Here is an 18,209-nt window from a genome sequence, read left to right on the forward strand (position 1 = left end):
ATGTATATGTTGCATATAATAATTGGTAGTTGCTGAACAGGTTGCTTGTAACAATTTTGTATATGTTGGTTATAATGTCTGGTTGTTGCCAAATAGGTTGCGTAAGATTTGATTTATTTGTTGCTTAGGTTGCTTATGGGTTGGTTTAAATTTGGTTATAATAATGATTGTGAGCTGCTGAATAAGTTGATTAGGGTTTAACATGATGCTTAAATATTAGGGTTTAACATCATTATAGGTTGCTTTACAAGTTTCTTGAAGGGTTATGCTTTTTATATGGTTAAATAATTAAATTACTTTAGTTGTTTTTATAAGATTAGTTATGTTTCAACAGGTTTCAAATGGATCGATTTCCTTGTGCCCACGCAATTGCTATTTTTAAAGAAATGAATCAAGATCCTTATCAATATTGTTCTCCATATTACACCAAGGAAGCCATGGTTGCAACTTACAAATAAATTATATACCCACTTGGCAATGAAGACACTTGGCAAATACCTGAACATATCAAAGCTGTGAAAATACACCCTCCAGAAGGAAAAATAAGAGTAGGTAGACCAAAGAAAAGAATATGTAAAGCTGCATGGGAGAAAAACAAAAAAGCAAAACAAATGCGGGAATTGCGGTCAAAGTGGACATAACAGAAAGACTTGCAGAAACCCTTGATAGAAAGATTAGATATTGACTTACAAAAGCATACAGTATTGCTTCATTTTTTTTTTCAAAACAATATGTAAAGTTCAATTATTTTGATCTATACAATGGTTTTGGTTTATTTCCTTTATGTTTTACTTTAAAATTACTAATAATTTCTTTAATATATAAAGGTTATTTAGTCTATAAATTTATTGTTAATTAATCTACTTAACATGTTGTTTAGGTTTCTTTCAGGTTGTTGTACATGTAGTCATATAGAATTGCTCACAAGGAATTATTGTATGTTAATTTTGGGGATTATGGGTTTCTTTAAGGGTTGCTAATTTTTTTGTTATAATGGAGATTGTGGGTTGTTGAATAGATTGTTCATGATTGCTTAAATAATTGCAAAGGTTGTTGTATATGTTGTATGCTGATATAAAGTTGTGGGTTGCTGAATGCTTAATAGTTGCAAAAAAAAAAGTTGATTTATATGTTGTTTTGGGGGATTATAAGCTGCAGGTTGCTGAATATACTAATTAAGAGTTGCTTAAAAATGTTGCTTAGAAATTGTAAGGGTTGCATATCATGTTATTTTATGTGTTGCTTAACAAGAGTTTTCATAGTTTTTTAACATATTGTTTAGTATATTTGTGGGTTGCTTAAGAGTTGAATGAGTTGTTTACAGGTAGTTGTTTAAGGGTTGTTGAGTAGGTTGATTAAGGGTTGCTTTATATGTTGTTTTTAAATTTTTTATTTGGAAATTATCAAAGAGAGACATTAAATTATAAAACAATTATAACAAAAAACTAATAAGCACAACAATTGCATTAATAAAAGCAACTCTTAAGTACAACCAATAAGCATTTTGTCTTGGCAGCAACAACAACTACCTTAATAAAGTTTTCCCATTGTCTTATTGGCTCTACCTTACTCTCTGCCTAATCACGACAAGCATACTCTCGTGCACTCTCATATCCACATTCTTGCTTTCCCATTGCATATGAGTATAGTAAATAAGCAAGCTTAGGCCTATGACATTCGACATCAAAATCACATCTTAGAATCTCTTTTCCGCCAATGAAATACTCAGCAAAAGAGAACATATATATATATATATCGCACTATCTCTACACAAGCACAAAACATAACATAAGTTATATACTAAAACAACATATTAAAATATAATAAAATATTTAAGATTTCTAAAAATTAGAAAGAAAGAAAAACTCACATAGGCGACCCAGAAGAAATGTCATCATCCATAACTACTTTAAAAGAACCAACTTGAGGTCTCTCAACATAAGGTTTTGAAGAGAAGTCTATATTGTTACACTCATAAAATCCAATAATAGACAAATAAGTAGGCAGCAACACACGAAATGGTTCTATAGCTAGCAAGGCAACATGATCCTTACGATCACAGCTCAAAGTATTGTAAACATGAGTCAGCCTGTCTTTAAATACAATATAGCAAGGAGCCAATGCTTTTCATTCTTAACTAAAATAGGAAAAAGAACATGATCTACTTGTAGCCAAGCTTTGTTGCAACTCAATGCAAAGCCCATCATAACCTCAACAACAACATGGTTATGATTCATTACCTCATGATCATGATTCTTCTTTAAAAAATGATCATAAATGACTTCAATCCTCTTTTGAAAGGTAGTATCAGTTGTAGTGAACTTCAAAACAGTAGAGTCATAATACATACATTTCTTCCTCAAATAATAAAAGACTACATCAACATGCTGCAAAGAAAACCAAATTTATAATACATTTTAGCAACTAAATAAAGAAAGTAAACTAAAAAAAATTAAATTAAACAGCACCATATAAACAAAAAAATAAAAGAAAAACAAGAACACTTACTGATTTTAAAATAGGTTGTCCATTATATTCAAGTGCATGAAACCACATCTTTTTAGTAATAACATCAACCCCAAGTTGCAACCCAGGAATGACAAGGTTGTCCTCTTTAGAGTACAATCTCGATCTACTACTACTATCTAACTAGCTATGTAACGACCCAAATTTGCTAATAAGGCTTAAGGGCCTTGATTAGCATGCCAGGGGGGCATAAATGGGATTAGAGTGGATATTGTTGACTTAAATGTGTGAATGTGTGATTAATGTTGATTATATGATAGTTGATGATATTATGTGATAATATGAAATAAATATGTGATATATGTAAGAACCACATTATTATGTGGGCAGGTTCGCAGAGCACGACTCGAGACGATCCTAGGGTCAAATAGCGGGAAAAGTCACAACGGGATTTAAGATATGACTTTGGGCAAGTCAGGGGTATTTAAGGTATCGGGTAGTGATTTGGACTATCGGGTTACGAAAATAAATATATGGAGATATATTTGAGGTTAGGATGTCTAAGTGGGAATATTGGGGGATTTTACCGTTTTGGCTTCAGGGACGATTCCGGCACCCCGAGCCTTGGGATTGACTTAGCAATAAGATAGACTTAAGGAAACTTTTGGAAGAAAGATAAACCGACTAAAACTCTTTACCTCAGTTCTCTCTCACTCTCAAGGAAAACAAAGGGAAGGAAAACACATAAATCTTAAGGGAATCAAGCTGGAATTTCTGAGGATTGAGGTGGGGATTTGGAGGCTTAGCTCAGGGATTAATCAAGAACTGAGTCAGGATTAAGGTAAGCAATTTAATCTTCTCTTATGTGGTTGGATATTCTGGGTTTTGGTTAAGTTTTGAGGCAAACATGGTTTTGATGTTTTAAGGCAGAATTGAGGAGGAAACTTGGGGACTTAGCTTGGCTTTGGCTTGGTGAAGTGGTTCAGCAGAAGAGGTAAGTTTCAACTCATGGTTTAGAAGTTTTAAATTGGATTTGAATGACTAGTTTGAGTGTTTATAGCTCTTGAGTTTCAGAAATTGAAAAGAGAAGATTAGTGTGTGTTAGGTTGTGTTTTCTGTGGAATTATGTTGTTTAAGTCATGCCAAAGGAGTTGGGATTAATTGGTTATGAGTTGGGGAGCTTTGGGATGGTTTAAGGTGAGGTTTCAAGCTTAGAAATGATGGGTTTTCTGGGCACGAAGGGGAGGGCCGCGGCTCTGTTCTAGAGCGCTGCAGCCCTAGGATGAAAAAGGACCAAGGAGGCTCGGCCATGGGAGGGCGCCGCGGCGCCCAAAGCAAGGGCCGCAGCGCGTGTTTTGTTCAGCATGGGCTTGGTTCTGTTTTGAGGCTAGGGCCGCGACTAAGCTTCAAGGGCCGCAGCCCTTGGGTGTGCACATGAGTTTTTGAGGGTTTTAGGCACGGGAAAGTGATATAGTGTGCTCGTGATTGATTTCACCACCGTGCTTGGTGGAATTCGGATTCCCGGGAGTTAGTTTTATAACCAGAAACCTATATTCGAGTATTAATGGAACCCTATACTTTGGTTGTGACTAGGTGATAAAGGCTTAGGCTCGGGAACGGATTGTGCTTGGGGGCGTGGCTCGTAATCAATAACCGTACAGACTAAAGGTAAGAAAACTGCACCTGGTTGAATATATGTGACAGGACTAAGGGCTCCCTATTGTAAACGCTTGAAAAGATGGTATTATGCCATGCAAGCCATTTAGTGAACCAACGGCCTAAGGGTGCCAAGGGTTTCACTAGTGCACAGGGCGCGGCTCAGCCACTGGTAGCCGAGGACAGCTTATTATGCACTGAGCTCGGTTTAAGCAGGCCGGAATCAGTGGGTTAAACAGAGGGTGCGGCCTAAGTCTTCGGCCCTGGGTATTATGTGATATGAGTGTAATATGTGATTGACTGTATCTTGAATTTGAATGTACGTGCTGAATATCTATTGTGGATTATCTGATGGGAATACATGCTTAATGAATTAACTGTCTGTTATCATTGATTGAGTTGTATAAGATGTTTTCTTGCTGGGCCTTGGATCACGGGTGCTACGTGGTGCAGGTAAAGGCAAGGGCAAATTAGACCAGCCTTGATTGGAGAGCTCAGCGAGATGAATGTACATAGTCAGTTGCCCGGCCGCCACAGTTAAGGTTTAGGCAGGGACGCGAGACCTGAAGACTGTCTATTTTGCCTTAATATGGCTAGTGATTACTCATGTACTTTTGGGAGTCTGTAAACTTATTTTAACTCTGTTTTCTTATGGGATCCCGTGTTTATAATAGTTTAAATATATGAAATGAGTCTTTTGAGACCAAAACCTTTTTAACCCTAGCTCTTACATGTTTAGTGACACGTTTTTAAAATAATGACTTGATTAGCGGGTCTTGCACCTTTATAAGTACACAGTGTAGCGGTCTTGGCTATCTAGGGCGTTACAAGCTAAGTAAATTTCTAGGACTCTACAGTTCTCCCCTACTAAAAAGAATTTCATCCTCGAAATTTACTTACCAAACAATTCCGGATACCATGCTAACATGTCTTCCTCCAACTCCCACGTTGCCTCCTGTTCAGAACTATTACTCTAGAGGACTTTGACTATCGGAAAACTCTTAGACCGTAAATCCTTCATCCCTCTATCTAGGATGCTAACCGGTCATTACTCGTAACTCAAGTCTTTCTGGAGTGTTATCGTATCATACTTGAGGATGTGAGATGGGTCTGACACATACTTTCGTAGCATCGAGATGTGGAACACATTGTGGCTATCTGCTAGAGCTGGCGGTACGGCTAATCTATATGCAACTGCTCCCACTTTGTCCAATATCTCAAAAGGACCTATAAACTGAGGATTAAGCTTGCCTTTCTTCCTAAACCGCTTCACACCTTTCATAGGAGATATCTTTAGGAAGACTTGACCTCCGACTTTGAATTCCACATCATGCCGCTTGGCATCCGCATAAATTTTCTGACGGCTTTGAGCAGCGAGCATACATTTTCTAATCAGTGTTACTGCTTCCCGAGCTTTTCTAACAGCTTCGGGAACAAGAAGTTGCCTTTCTCCTACCTCGTCCCAATGTAACAGTGGTCGACACCTCTCCCATAAAGTAGCTCGTAGGGTGCCATCCCAATCGTTGATTGGTAGCTATTGTTGTAGGAGAATTCTATCAGCGGCAAATACTTACTCCATGATCCTCCGAAATCAAGTACACAAGCGCGCAACATATCTTCTAAAATCTGTATGGTACGCTCGGACTGACCGTTTGTCTGAGGATGGAATGTTGTACTAAGACTTAACTTGGTACCCATGGCTTTCTGCAAACTTCCCCAAAATCTCGATGTAAACACCGATCCTCTATCGAATACTATTGTCTTAGGGATTCCATGCAGTCGTACTATTTCTTGAACATAAATGTCTGCGTATTGATCTGCTGTGTATGAAGTCTTAACAGGCAGAAAATGAGCTGACTTGGTTAGTCTATCTATTACTACCCAAGCCGAATCATGCTACTTACTTGTTCGTGGCAAACCCGTCACGAAATCCATGGCTATATCATCCCATTTCCATTCTGGAATGCTAAGTGATTGCAATAAGCTTGCAGGCCGCTAATGTTCTGCTTTCACTTGCTGGCATACTAAACATTTAGACACAAATTCCACTATATATTTCTTCATTCTTGGCCACCAATATATTGCCTTAATGTCGTGAGTCATCTTGGTTGACCCTGGGTGAACTGAGTATGGGGTTATTGTGCGCTTCTTCTAAAATCTTCATCTTAATCCTTTGATCATTTGGCATGCATACCCGATCCTTATATCTCAATAACCCTTGTCCTGATATTGAGAAATCTGTGGCCTTGCCTTCTTTAACTGCATCCATATGTACTACTAATGTGTCATCATGCTCTTGCCCAATCTGTATTTCTTCTAATAGACTTGATTGGATAGACAAGTTAGCCAGCTTATCGATGACTACATCTATTCCGACACTGATCAGCTCCTGCTGTAGTGGTTTTTCTATTCCGGCTAGTGCTGCTAGCTGCTAGATTTCCATAACTCTTCCTACTTAGCGCATCAACAACTACGTTTGCCTTTCATGGGTGGTATAGGATTTCGCAGCCATAATCCTTCACTAGTTCTAACCACCTGCGCTGCCTCATGTTGAGCTCCTTCTGAGTGAAGAAATACTTTAAGCTTTTGTGGTCCATATAAATCTTACACCGTTCTTCGTAAAGATAATGGCGCCATATTTTCAACGCAAAGACCACTGCTGCCAACTCCATATCGTGTGTTGGATAGCGCTACTCGTACTCCTTTAGCTGCCTTGAGGCGTAGGCTATCACCTTATCATTTTGCATCAACACACAACCCAACCCTTGCTTCGATGCATCGCAGTAGACTACAAACTTGTCGTTGGGTGTCGGTACACAAAGTACTGGTGCTAAGTATAGCTTATCCTTAAGCAACTGGAAACTCTCTTCACACTTATCAGTCCAGTTGAACCTTTGCTGTTTCCGAGTCAGGTTGGTGAGTGGAGTGGTTGTCTTAGAAAAGCCCTCAACAAACCTCCGATAATAACCTGCTAATCCCAGAAAGCTTCTTACATCTGACGCGTTCTTTGGTCTTGGCCAATCCTTCACAGCCTCTACCTTAGATGGGTCTACTGCAACTCTATCCTTGGATACAATGTGCCCGAGGAATGCTACTTGCGAAAGCCAAAATTCTCACTTCTTGATCTTGGCGTAAAGTTTATGCTCCTTTAGTCGTAATAAGGTCATCCTTAAATGTTCCTCGTGGTCGACTTCGTCCAGTTTAGTACACCAAGATATTGTCGATGAACACTACGACGAGTTTATCCAAGTAGTCCTTAAAGACCCTATTCATTAAATCCATAAACGCGGCTGGAGCATTGGTAAGACCAAAAGACATAACTAAAAACTCGTAATGCCCATAACGAGTTCTAAAGCAGTCTTAGGAATATCTTCTCCCGGTACCTCGAGCTGATGATACCCAGACCGCAAATCAATCTTTGAAAACACGATCGCTCCTCGGAGTTGATCAAACAAGTCGTCAATTCGGGGTAGTGGGTACTTATTCTTAATCGTCACCTTATTCAGCTCGTAGGAATCTATGCACATCTGCATGCTTCCGTCCTTTTTCTTCACAAATAGAACCGGTGCTCCCCATGGAGAATGGCTTGGTCTAATGAAACCCAAGTCTAAGAGTTCTTGTAGCTGCGTCTTTAACTCCTTGAGTTTGGTAGGTGCCATCCAGTATGGTGCCTTGGAGATAGGCTCGGTGCCCGGAACTAATTCGATTGTGAAGTCAATTTCCCAAGTTGGCAGCAACCCTGGTAAGTCGTCAGGAAATACTTATGGGAATTCTTTTACAATGCGGACGTCTCCAACTTTTAGTGGTGTTTCCTTTACCACATCTGTGACACTGGCTAAGAATGATTGACATCCTTTTTCTATCATCATCTGAGCTTTGAGAGATGAAATAAGTGGTGTGCGTAGTCCTCAAACTTTTCCCATATAGCATAGTCTCTGACCGTCAGAAGTCTCGAACACAACTTGCTTACGTCTGCAGTTGATGGTTGTGCCATGCCTTGCTATCCAATCCATGCCTAGTATTACGTCGAAGCCTTTGATCTCCAGTCCTATCAGGTCTCTTTCTAGTTCTACGTCCTCAATCTTGATCGGTACGCCTCGTGCTATCCGTGATGATAGGACTACTTCACCCAAAGGCAACTATGTCACAAACCTAGTTCTACAAGATTTGTCTAATTTCTCTATCATTCCTAACAAGATTTATGAGTATGTTGTTCCTGAATCAAACAATACTAGAATATATACTATCAATGATAGGAATCTGACCTGTAACTGCTTTGTTACTAGCATGGGCTCCTCCCTGAGTCAAGGCAAAGACTTTGGTCTGGAACCATCGTATTGTCCATTTTCTCCTCTTGCTTGAGCTGGGGCACTGCCTCCTTTGGTGACCTTCCTGGCCACAGTTGAAGCATCCTTTGGTGTTTGCACGACATTCCTTAAGATGTTTCTTTTGGCATTTGGAGCACTGTGGGTATTCTACATAACCCGGCCTATCACTTGCTCACATTCTTTTGGCACCATTGGCCTGCTTACTATCGAGATGCTTTCTCTTCTGCCTATTTTTGTTGCTATGCTGAGGGTGCAGTTGCGGCTGAGGCTGAGGCTGCGGCTGAGTCTCTTGTCATTGTAGCAGCTCTTTCACTTGTTGTCGTAGCTAGACGTGATGTCAATCGGCGGCGGCAGTGGCACACTTTGATTAGCAGCAGTAGTGGTAGCACGCGCTTCTCTTCTGCGAACTGGAGGGGCTTCATTAGTCTCATGAGTGACGCTGGAGGCATCGACATTCGTGCGTGTAGAACTTCTGAGCGACATCTTCAGCAAGTTCTAATAGTCGAGAAAACATATTAGAACTTACCCTAATAGGCTCTAAGGCAAAAACTTAATCTAAGCAAACATAACTCGGACCTATTAATTATGATTTCTTACGAAAAATAATGTAAGCCTTCTTTATGATTAGGGTGTGTTTCTAAACTTAGAAAAATAATCCATCTTTATAATTTACTAAGTTTGTTTCTAATCATCCTATATGACTTAATTCTCAGGCTCAAAACTCGTCGTTGTTCCAAAGTTAACCATATTGAGGGAGGGCTGGGATCAGTAAAATCGTTCCCACTACTATGGTCCCCTAACTCTCAATATGGAACCCGGTCCATTGATTTGTATCCACCCTCACCGAACTTGGTCATTATTTATTAAATTTATTATTTATTATGATTGCAAAAGAAAAATCAAACTCATACATGTTATCAAAATAACAATGATATTTATTTGGAAAAACTGTTTTCACTAAGTACAATTTGGTAAAGCAAAAATAATAAATAAAATAAATAAAGAAATTAATCTATTCTAAAAATCGAGATCTTCTACATTTGATCCTTCATCTAACATGTCATCATCTATCTCCTCATAGTCATCATTATCTTGAGCCTCAAAATGCCCTCAAGGAAGATTCGTAAAGATTCTATGTTTTTGCTCATTTGTGAATTGGAATTCCATCTTAGAGGTGAACCTAAGTATGATAAAGTAATATCTCATAGCTACCGGTAATTCATCTTCATCATCTATAGTCTCTCATATATCTTCTAAGGCTGCAATTACAGTAGGATAATCTTTAAAAAGTCTAATCACTAAAACATATTGCTCCGTAGCTCTCATCATGATTTGCTTAGTGGCTTGGAGGTGATCTATCTCCCTGTGAAATAAGAGTAGTCTCCGAGTGATTCTTTCTAGCACTCCTACGGTATTTCTTGGCTCTCTAATTCTTTTCAAGGGCTTAATGGCTCGGATATCCTCATAAGTTAAGGCTCCATTCATTCTTAACTGAAAACATAAGGCTAAAACGTTAGCTATACATATAAACATAATATCTATAACATAAATACTTACATTGACGGTTAGATTCGGAGCTTGAGCATGTGTATCAAGGAGAACTTCATGCGAATGAACCGTTGCTCTGATACCAACTGTAATGATCCAACTATTTCTAAGACCTTGGACCATTAAAACTACTAGACATAGCCACTATTTTTTAGAAAACATACATAAGGAATATTTATAACTTTATTAAAAACTCCAAAGTTAATATTGAAATACATAAATAAGCGGTATGAGATCACATTGTTTTAAAATAAAACATAACTTTAAACTAAAGGAAATTGTTTACAAAACTAAATGCGGAAAATACATAAGAACATAATTTAAATAGACTAAAAATAACATCATCCTCGAATCGTCACGCAGTCCATCAAATCCCTTCATCCTTAATAAACAAACCAAGCTACCAAGAATCCTTCCGCCGCCATAACTATTTTCCTGCATACATAAAAAATAAATGAATGAGCCTAATGCCCAATAAGGAAAATCTACTAGCACATACAACATTAAACATAAACATAAGACTACAAAACATATACTATAAAACAACATATACTATAAAACATATATCACAACTCTGACCCATGTACATGGTAAACATTAGGGTTTGCTAGCTAAGCAACTATGAGCCTCAAAATACATTGAGGTTTGCTAGCTAAGCAACTATGAGCCCTAGATAACATAAAAACATTGGGGTTTACTAGCTAAGCAACTATGAGCCTCAAAATACATTGAGGTTTGCTAGCTAAGCAACTATGAGCCCCTAGCAACATAAAAACATATTCATATATATATATATATCATAACATATCATAACATTTAAGCATATAGAAACTATCCTATTTTCCTTACCAACACCGGGATATTTTAGAATAAGGACGGGATTTGGAACCCTCCTAAAACCAACAATAAGAATGGTGCGTATTTCTAAAGATAAGAGATGATAAAGAAGAGAACTAAACCACCAAGACAAAGCTTACCAAAAAGAAACCTTAAGTTCAAAGAACTTAAATACCTAACCAAGAATTGAAAACAACGAGTTAGGATCTGAATGAAAACTAAAGAAAACTAAGGAATTAAACAGAAATGAACTTGAGAATAAGAATACATTTTGATGTACTAGAACCGATCTACACCTCGATATTGAAAACACACTCTATATCTCACTTGCCAAGTGTTTATAAAGCTTAGGATGATAAAGCTTTTATCCCAACCCAAGTGTTTATCACTCTATAGTAACCCTAGCAGCTTGAAGGCTCTGAACACAACTTGAAGAATGAGAAAAATGGTTGGGTACTAGGTCCTATTTATAGAGTTCAAGGAGTGAAACTACCTCCTTTTAGCTTGAATAAAATAATGAATATTAATTTTAAAATATTTGAATATTCGTTCAACAGGTGCATAAGACTCGGTAAAAAACGTTCAAAGGCTAGTCAAGAGGTTAAGGCTATTTTTAAAATTGAAAAACCGAACTTTCAAAAATACATAGGTGGGGCCGATATATCGCCCCCTATAGGCGATATATCGCCTCTCTCAGTATTCCTGAGGCTAGTTCGATCATTCGTGCAAAGTCGACGTGTTTTTCGTATCTTCCGTAGGCGATATATCGACTCCTATGCTGCGATATATCGGCATGCGTGAATATATTAAACACGTAATTGCACTTCTCAGCATAATTTGAATTGATTAATTAGGTTTGACTGAGTAATACGTGATTCCAGCAAGTTTTGAAAGGGTCTAGATGTAACGACCCAAAATTACTAATAAGGCTTAAGGGCCTTGATTAGTGTGCCGGGAGGGCATAGTTGGAAGTTATGTGAATTAATGGTGAAAATGTATGATTGTGTGATATGCATGATCCTATGATTATATGGATATGTGAAATGCATGTTTATGAGTATTAGATAAGCATGTGGGCCATGTCTAGTCTGTAAGGGCATAATTGTAATTTTGGCTCGTTGGGGCATAAATGCGATTATTTGCGATAACTGTTGAGACCACATTATTATGTGGATATATTTATGTTTGCAGCATTCGACCCGAGACAGTCTTGGGGAGCGGTTTAGCCAGATTGTCACTGGTGGGAATAATTAGTGGTCAGTGGCATTTTGGTAACTTAGGTGACTATAGGTAACTCTTGAGGATAGTTGTTATAAGTGAGAATGTGGCATTCTCGCAAGAGGTTAAGGAAAAGTCTGGCTGCCTTTGAAGATTAGTTAGAGTCTAAGTTATAGGGGAGGGCAATTGTGTCATATGGCTTTAGTAGTAGATAGGCTTTGGCTGAAGAAAGGTTTGATACGTTTCTCTCATTTTTGGCTTATACATGGGTTATTTTTGGGAGCTCTAGAGAAAACCAGGAACCAAAAAGAAGAAAGACCTCTGATCTTGTGGGATCAAGTGGGGAATCAAACCAAGGAAGCTAGAGGGTGTTCTACATATTTGAGGTAAGGATTTTAAGTGGTTATTTTGTGGAATTCAGCCAAGAAATGTTATGGTTTGAGAGCTGAGTTGTGTTTTGTCTTGTGGATTATTGGAGTGAAATTCAGCTTGGGAATCAAAGGATTTGGGCTTGGAGTTGAATTTGAAAGAGGCTCAGGGACGAATTTCTACTCAAGGTAAGAGTTCTATGCATCTTTGAGGTTATTAACTGGTGTGGTTTAAGTTTTGTAAAGTTTGAAACCACTGTGATTTTGAGTTTGGAGAAGTGTTTGGGTGTGTTTCTGGTGTTCATAAGTTGTTATACTGTTTATATGAAGTTCTAGGTCGAATCGGGGACTTGGGTGTGCTTGGGTATTGATTTGGAAGAGTTTTGGCTCAGGAAAAATGCTGGGAAAAACCCAGTTTTCTGGGTTCGCGTATGAGCGTCGCGGCCCTATTCTTTTGTGCCGCGACACTAGGTTGAATCAGGAGGAGGGAACCACTCTGGGCGCCGCGGACCTATAGGGATGTGCCGCGACGCTACGCTAATTTCAGGAAAGGGGAAAATTGAGTTCTTAGGGTTTTGGCATAGGGGGCTCGGGGGACGCTTCCGCTACCTTGTGTGGGGAAACGGGGGGTCTCGAGAGCATGGGATTGGTTTCGGGAAATGATTATGAATTGATTAGTAATGAGATTGCTATGTATGGTTGTGACTAGGTGAATGCTTGGGCTTGGGGCAGGATCGTGCTCGGGGGTCATCTTTCTTAATCAAAGCACTTGGAATTAAAGGTAAGAAACTGCACCCGGTTGTGTAAATATGTTGGGACTAAGGGCCCCCTATACTTGTATGCATTATTGTACGATGGTATTACGCCATGTGAACATGAAATATACGGCCTAAGAGTGTCGGAAACAATATTGGCGCACAGGACGCGGCTCGGCCACTGGTAGCCGAGGATAGCTTAATAATCACTGAGCTCGGTTTAAGCAGGCCAGAGTCAGTGGGGTGAACACTGGGCTTGGCCTAAGCGAGCCAAATACAATGGATTAAATAGAGGGTGCGGCCTATGGGCGTTGACCCTAGTTGTTGCTTGACATGTATACTATTGTTAATTTGATGTATATGATATGCTGAATATTTGGAAACTAGATCATTGGTTATTGACTGATGTCCTGGATTGAATGAATGCTATGGCTTGCTGGGTAATTGATTAGTGTCTTGTAAATCATTTGGTTATGCTCTGTGAACTACTTGGTTATTGATATTAATTGTGCTATGATATTATGTTTTCTTGCTGGGCCTCGGCTCACGGGTGCTGCGTGGTGCAGGTAACGGCAAGGGTAAGATGAGTCGACCATGGGTTGGAGAGCTCTGGGGGGAAGGGGTACATTGTCAGCTGCTCGGCCGCCACGGTCGAGGGTTTGTACAGGGACGGAGACCTAAACTTTGTATTTTGCCATTAGAGTGGCTTTGATTATTTATAACATTTGGAAATCTTGTAATTATGTCATTTAACCCTGATTTGGGATCCCATGTACCAAACATTTATTTTAATAAAAATTATTCGTTTATAACTAAAATCTTTTAAACCTAACCTGTTTATGTCTCTAGATTCACATTTTTATTTAAATGACTTGATTATCAAGTCTCGCACTATTTCAAACACACAGTGTAACGGTCTTGATTATCCAAGGCGTTACACTAGAGCTTCTAGAAACTTCTATTTTTTAATTATCCACTTAAAATGCTTAATTCCTCAAATAAACAAGACGGTGACAAGTGTCATGCTCTTAATGGTTTTGGAAGATTCTAGAGTTTCTTGAACTTTCTTTTATTTAAAATATAATTAAATCCTTAAATAAACATGCACACGACAAGTGTCATGATCTTATTATTTCTATCTAAACCTTATAGTATAATAAATGACATCTTTATAATCAACTATATTAATCAAACCTTATGTTATAATTAATATTCTTAAACTATAGGTTAAACTTATAAAATCTATAAGTGTTGCTACAAGTGTTCAACTAAGTCCCGGCTTGAACCAAAAACCACAGTAACTATTATACTGTAACTACTACTAACTACTACTACTACTACTACTACTATCTAACTAGCTACGTAAAGTCTGGGACTCTGCAATTGGAGATTAGAAAGTTCTACAAGTAAAGCCTATAAGATACCATCTTGTAATTTTGCATTATTAAAGCAATCTTAACTTTCATCTTCAAAGTACTACTATGAAGTTTGTATTTGTAAATTTTGTATTAATAAAATATTCATTGCTTCTTCAATGTATTTCAATTTGTATGTCTTTATTTTAATTTTAAATTTAGTTTTGATATTTGTCATGTTCATTTATAGTATTTATATTTTAATAATTGAACAATTATATTAGTTACTCAATTAATAAAAATATTTAATATAAATACCCATCAATAACCCCTAATGGAAATTATTTTATTAGCTACTGATTTAAAAATATTTAGCTACCAAATTTGAAGCAAAAAATAGCACTACTGATTATTCTAATAAATAATAAATTAATTTGCTACTAAATTATGGTAGCAAAAAAAAAATTTAGTGGGCACAAAAATTAATCATTTTGCTACTAGATATAATATTTTTTACAACTAGATATTTAGTAGCAAACACAATTACTAGCTAACTAAATATGGAAGGTAAATTTAAAACCAAAACACATATGCCAAACAGAGGTACTATTGTAAAATTAGTCTTCTACTCTTCTCTCTCTCTCAAAGCCCAGCCACACAAACCCATTCTTTCTCCAAAACCCAATCGCACCATCCCCTCTTGCTCTGGCCGGCGCAATCCCCTCCAGCTCCGGTGACCCCAACCGTTCGAGAGCCCAGCTCCACCCGAGCCCCACCATCCGAACCCAGCTCCAACCATTCAAGACCCCAACCGTTTGAGAGCCCAGATCTGCCTGAGCCCCACCATCTGAACCCAGCTCCAACTGTTTGAGACCCTAGCTCCGCCCGAGCCCCACTAGTCCGAGACCCCAGCTTCATTAGAGAGCCCCATCTAAGTGCGGGCCCAGGCGCATCACCACCATCTCCACGGCAAACCACCTCCAGCTTCGCCCGTGGTGTTGATGGGCACCCAGATCCAAAACGACGGGGCTAGCGTGCAGAGGATAAGGGGTTCTAGTGGTGGTCGAAGGTGAGGGAGGAATGTGGTTCGTGGTCAGAGGTGATGCAGGGAGGTGGCCTAAACACGAACCCAAGTGGTGGAAAGGTAGGTAGAGGCTAGGGTTCTTAGTGAGGGAAGAGAAGAAGATGGGCGAGAAGAGAAAGGGGGTGGATCTGATTTTTTTTTTCTATCTTAGATCTATGGTAACTGGTTACCTTCTATTCTCTATGTGTATATTTATGCCCATACTAAGACCCACTTTGCCTTGTTGATAGGAGATTGTATATTTATGCCCATACTAAGACCCACTTTGCCTTGTTGATAGGAGATTGCAACATCAATGTTGACTTTGAGAAAAGGGGCAAGTGGGTGGCACCATCTGTTGACATTTGGGCTGCATAGTAGTTCAACACTTGATTGAGAGAAATTAACACTTACATAATGTTGGTAATAGTTAAGAGCCCAAGGAACAATCAACTTATCATGAACAAGATTATTCTTATTGACAAAAGAATTACGCCTGTACCAAATTCTCCACATAATGGTCAAGATTTCCTCAAGCTTGTCACTAGGGACCGAATTGGAAAGACTAAGAAACAAGTCATAAAGATCGATACTATGGCCATGAGGGAAACACACCAAATTAAGGATTGCTTTTTTGGTATTCTGAAGCGGCAAACAACCCCAAAAAGCGTGCAAAGTAGTCTCAGGACCCTTCAAACACAACAGACAGGTATCTTGCACTGACATCCCATGGTGCTTAAGGTTGGCCATAGAAGGTAGCCAATTGTTTGATGCCTTCCAAATGAAGAGTTGGACTTTCGAAGGGAGTCTCAAAGACCATAGCTTTTTCCACCAAGGAGATGGGCCATTGGACGTTTCTGCTTGACCTAACCCCTTATTTCTGACAGCTAGCCAATAGCCACTGCGAACTGAATAGAGACCAGACTCCTCATGATGCCAGACTAAGCAATCCTGAATAGTAGTAGTTCCTCTAGGAATAGATAGGATGGTAGCAGCTTCCTCTTTTACAAAAGATTGTGAAATGAGAGAGATGTTCCACTCTCCTGAATCCAATAGGAGTGTCCACAATCGACGCCATAGGTAGGACTCGAGGGGATAAAGAGCAGTTACTATCCTCTCTCGGGATCCAACGATCTGAGTAAATGGCAATATCTTTAACATTTCCTACTTGCCATCTAGATCCACTTTTAAATAACTCACGGCCCCACAATATGCTTTTTCAAATGTAGGAAGGTTTGTTAGAAAGCGAAGCAAACAAGAAAGGAGTGGAGGGATGATAAAGACCCTTCATGACCTGCGCCATAAGTGACGTGGATAGTTATATCTATATATTTATTAGGAAGACAACAATGACATCTCTCATCTCCTTTCTATATAAATATATATATGTTATTATTTTAAATGATCTTTTTTTTACATTGTTATTTTTTTAATAGTTTATATGTATGATCTTTTTTTGTATTATTATATTTATTATTTTAATAATTATTATTATTCATTTATTTTTTATTTATTGCAAATATTATTGGGGAAATTATATTTATATCCTATAAATATATGAATACACCATATTTTAAAAAAAATTACTACAGTAAAATGATTAAAATACATTTTAAAATCTTTAATTATATTTTAAAAATTATATAACAACACAATAATAATGAAAATACACCTCGTTCACACTCATTTCTAATATAATTAAAATTATAATTTTTTTCATTTAAATTGAATTTTCTAATCTTTCTAAAAATTATGTAACAACACAATAATAAAATTTTCTCTCTAGAAAAATCATATAACAACACTAATCTTTCAAAGTTTATTCTATTTTTAAATTAATTTTTCATAATTTTTTCTTTAAGATTGTATCAAACCTTATTTTTATTAAGAATTATTGAATTTATCATTTAAAAACTTTATTTTTTCTAATTTTTAATAATTAATGTGTATAATTTTATTTTATTTTTTAAAAATGGGTAGAATTCAAGACCTGGTATGGGAATAAAATTTTATATAATTAATTATAGTAAATGTGGTATAATTAGCTTGAGGTGTATTTATATGATTGTAATTATATAATATTTTTTTTGACAAATTATATAATATATTTAGTGTGGTGTAAATATAATATATTCATTAAAATAGATTATTAAAAATACCATATTCATAAATAAAAAATGAAGAAATTACACTAAATATGAGATTTTTTTTTTAAAACTTTGAAAAATATGGCAGCTTTTTTTTTCTTAAGTTTTTTATGGGATATTTTTTTGTTTACATTTTTATGGGATTTTTTTTCTCCATTTATTTGTAATATTTAATTTGTATACCATATATATATATATTTTATACAGCTTTAGTAGCTAGTTTTAGTATGTTTTGAGATTTTTTTTATAAGTTTAATCTATTTGTCATTCATATTTTATAAAACGTTTTTTACATTATTTTTTTAAAGAAAAAAACTGAGATCGTCTTCATCATGCTTTTTATTTCTATTTCTTCTTCTTCTTTTCTTCTATTTTTTTATCTTCTTCAACATTTTCTCTGCAGTAACTGGTTACCATTATTAAAACAATTTTGATTTTGTTTATGTGGTAGTAATCATATGCCATTGT

The sequence above is a fragment of the Humulus lupulus genome, chromosome 7, assembly GCF_963169125.1.
Source record: "Humulus lupulus chromosome 7, drHumLupu1.1, whole genome shotgun sequence".
Classification (NCBI taxonomy): Eukaryota; Viridiplantae; Streptophyta; class Magnoliopsida; order Rosales; family Cannabaceae; genus Humulus; species Humulus lupulus.